This window comes from Gorilla gorilla, chromosome 2 (genome assembly GCF_029281585.2).
Source record: "Gorilla gorilla gorilla isolate KB3781 chromosome 2, NHGRI_mGorGor1-v2.1_pri, whole genome shotgun sequence".
In the NCBI taxonomy this organism is placed as follows: Eukaryota; Metazoa; Chordata; class Mammalia; order Primates; family Hominidae; genus Gorilla; species Gorilla gorilla.
In genome coordinates this window covers 90,262,832-90,267,055 of record NC_086017.1, presented here as the reverse complement: position 1 = coordinate 90,267,055, position 4,224 = coordinate 90,262,832, and the positions used below count along the sequence as shown (strand labels likewise).

At 38.1% G+C, this 4,224-nt stretch overlaps 1 pseudogene; it reads right to left on the bottom strand.

Moving 5' to 3' along the window:
• Nucleotides 1–1,819: 1,819 nt before the first annotated feature.
• LOC101133005 (heterogeneous nuclear ribonucleoprotein A1-like) lies at nucleotides 1,820–2,948 on the bottom strand (annotated as a pseudogene).
• Nucleotides 2,949–4,224: the final 1,276 nt, after the last annotated feature.

The following is a 4,224-nucleotide window of genomic DNA, read 5'->3' as shown; positions in this document are numbered from 1 at the left end:
CTACATCATTCTCCTACATTACTACCCAGCAATACTTCTTCAAATACGGTTGTTTGTACATCCATGTCTGCCATTGTCACCTCTAAAGACTCCAAGACACTTATGCTTCTACTGCAGTAAAATAGTTTGCATCGACATCTATTCTGTCTCCATCTTACCAAATTCTCAACAGCATTTAGCCCTCTTTTCTATTTGAAACACTTTCTTCTTTAGATTTCTATGGCATCATAATTTTTCTTCTACATCACTCCTGCTTCTTCTCAATCTCCTTTGTTGGATTCTCTTTCTATATCAAACTTTTAAATGAGGCAATGTTCTAAATCATTTTGCCCTCACTAGGCACTACTAGTCAATTATATGATTTTAATAACATTTATATACGAGTAAATCTTAAATTTGTATTTTTCAATATGGCACTTTCTCTGAACACCAAAGCTACCTTCTTGACAAATCCACTTTGATTTGTAATGGCACTTTCTACTCAACATGGCCAAAATCGAACACTTAAAATGGTTTTCCAACCATCTTAATCCCTCCTTAACCATTACATAGCAATGGCATACATTTCCTGACAACTTTTCTCCACACCCAACATTAACCCTATCAGCCATTCCTATTTTCTCAACATATAAATTTCTATCACAAATCCACCCAGTTCTTACCATGTCTATTATTAGTCTAAGCCACCTTATCTTTCACTGAAAAACCTGCAGCAAGTTTGAAATTGATCACTTTGCCTCTAATCCTTCCCCCATCAATCTGTTCTCCCCAAAGCACCCAGCGTAAGCTTTCAAAAGGTCAAGTATAATATTCTAACTCTCTTGATTAAAGCCTTTCCAACCACTTTCTATTATGCTTAATAAAATCAACAAGCCTTATCATAGACTTCCAAATGGCCTTACTTGATCTGCCTGTACTTCTGCTCTCCTCCTCAGTAACTGTGTTCTAGTCACACTTGTCTTTATCTCAGGGCATTCATGTTTGTTGCTTCTTCTACTTGGAATGCCCTTCTCTCAGATGTTCTCCTGGCTGTTCTCTTCATAACTGAAATGTACCATCTTCAGAGAGGTCATCCCTACTGAGTTTAACTAAAATGCTGCCTCCCATGTTCCCCTGCCCAGTCATTCACTTAATCAAGACCACCTTCACACTCACTCACTGCCATGCAATCTTCATAACAGATTTCAGTATTCTAAATTCTCTGAATTATGCATTGACTTGTTATTTATTGACTGTCTTCTCCTTACAGAACATAATTTATGTTGGACATGGACTTTTCATAGTTACTGCATTTTTCCCAGTGTGCCCAGATCAGTGCCTGTTGTACGGTAGACAATGAATGTTTGTGTAATGGTTAACTGATTATTTTAACGTGATCACATATAAGTTGTTTTTCCTGTTTGTGTCATCATCATCATCATCATCATCACCGTCATTATTATCATTACTACTTTTTTATTTTAAAAAAGACGCATTTGTTTAGCATCATGATCAGACTATTACATTTAGCAATCAACAGCGTGGGTGCAAAAAAAAAAAAAAAAACTACATTAAAACCCTTTGTTGGAATGCTTTACACTTTCCACAGAACGAGAACTAAAATAGCCTGTTATATAATTAGTCACAAATATAACCCTTGAGTTTTTTTCCCCATAAACATGAGTATTTGTTTAAAACATGTCTTCTTTGTAGCAGCTAGGCCCTGCCACCAGTATGCTTGGCTTAGTTCACAAATCTGTTGTAACCTGTAGCTTCCCTGTCACTTCTCTGGCTCTCCTCTCCTGCTAAGTTTTGTTTCATCTTTGTTTCCTGGCAGTAATTAAATTTTTCTGCTACTGTCATAGCTACTGCTGCTACTGGTACCATCATAGCCACCTTGGTTTCATGGTTTGGCAAAGTATTGGCCTTTACCACCATAGGGGTCAGAGATTCTGTCTCCAAAATTTCCTTCTTTCATGAGTCCAAAATTTGAAGACTGATTGTTGTAATTGCCAAAATCATTGTAGCTTCCACCACCTCCAAAATTGCTTCCACTAACACCACCAAAGCTGCCTCCACCTCGATTGTTATAGCTGTCATAGCTGCCACTCCTGCCATAACCACTGTCCTGGTTTCCATAACCCTTTCCACCACTTCCATAGCCTTTGCTTCCTCCAGACTAACCAGGGCCGCCTCCTCCCTAACCACAGTCATTACCAAATCCTACCAAATCCATTATAGCCATCCCCACTGCCACCATTTTGACTACCACCATGGCTGCCACCAAAGCCACCATGACCACTAAAGTTTCCTCCATGACCAAAGTTGTCATTCCCACCAAAACCACCTCCACAACCACCACCAACGTTTCCAGAACCACTTCAACCTCTTTGGCTGGATGAAGCACTACCCTTCTCTTTCTTTGACAGGGCTTTCCTAACTTCACAGTTGTGGCCAATCACAGTATGGTATTTCTGAATGACAGTCTTACCCACTGAATCACAGTCATCAATGGTTACACAGTCAAAGACCGTTTTCTTGCCACTGCCTCGGTCCATCATGATTTCAGTCACTTCAGTTCTTCCATACTGTTCAAAATAATCTCTTAGGTAATGTTCTTCAGTGTCTTCTTTAATGCCACCAACAAATATCTTTTTTGCAGTTAAGTGGCCACCTGGTTTTTGAGAATCTTCTCTTGAGACAGCTCTCTTTGGTTCCACAAGTCTTCTATCCACCTTGTGTGGCTTTGCATTCATGGGTGCATCCACCTTCTCCACAGTGGCATATGTGACAAACCCACAGTCCCTGCAGCGCTTGGTGTTTGCATCTTTCATTACCACACAGTCCCTGAGCCTTCCCCGTTGCTCAAAATGGCTCCTCACACTCCTATCAGTTGTTTAAAAGCTGAACCCTCCAATGAAGAGCTTCCGCAGCTGTTCTGACTCTTTAAGAGGCTCTGACTTAGTCATGATTGCAGGGAAGAGAGACTTTTACGATGCTTCCTTGGCAGCATCCATGGGCAGCATTACTATTATTCAAACTCTAGTTTTCTGTAGAAAAAAATGCACATTCAGGTATTGATTAGCCAAGCCATTGTGTTGGAATTCAACACAACATAGGTAAATAATATAGTTTCTGTCCTCATAGAATCTGTAGCCTGAAGGATGACGTAGGAATTAAGGAGAAAATTATAGTATAATCTTTTTATTTTATAAATGTATTCTTATACCAGATATTCACTGGAGGCCTAATATATGTGCCAGGCATTAGTCTAGGTACTAAGAATACAGTGCTCAATAAAATAGTTCCTGTATGTAACTCAAATCTTATGGTGTTAATAAGCAATATATAATAATAGTAATAATAATATAAAATAAACTTAAAAAATTTACTCTGTATATTCATTCCTTTATAAATCTTTTATAATTTGTGATACTACAAGTAGGTTAACTTATCCATCTCTGGATGAACTAATAATCTCAATTTTGGGACCCACAAAACTGAGAATAATGTCCTGCTATATGATGGCACATAAAGCTTCTGACATCAGACTGGGCTTCTAGCTAGTTTCTTTCATCTTCTAACTGCTGCAGCCGTTTTTCTGAAGTCATACAATTTTATGACCAAGAAAAACATTTTTTATCATAAGTCATTTTTTACTATGAACACTGTGAATTATTTGGACTCACTAGACATCTAGCAGACCACCAAGGAAATATATAGTGGCACAAGAATGTTTTGAGATGGACAGTATGAGCACATTAGCTGTCTTCTTAGGGCACAATGGATAACGATGAATAGTCTAAGCAAGTCTGCACAATAGGATGCCAGTGGGAATTACACAGTCAGGACCCAATGTAATGCGCATGCAATGTGCAAAGTGGGGAGAAGATCGCATGAGAACTGGAGAAGACAGAAAAGTAATTCTAGAAGGTAAAAATGTCCTTGTTCACTTTTTCTTTACTGCATACCCTGTCTTATATTTTTAAAGGAAGGAGTAGATATTCAATAAAGGAAGGAGGGAAAGAAGGAAGAAAGAAAGGAAGGGAGGAAAGAGAAGGGAAAATGGATAAGTAAAATGAGAGGTGAAGAAAATCTTTAGGAAAATCACAATGCTGAGTTGTAATATTGATACAGTTTTTTGGGGGCTGTTACTTTATAGTATTATCTAGAGACAATAGAGATAGATAATTATAATTTTAAGTGGCAATTTTATTGTTGCAGGTAATTTTGTTAAAAATATCT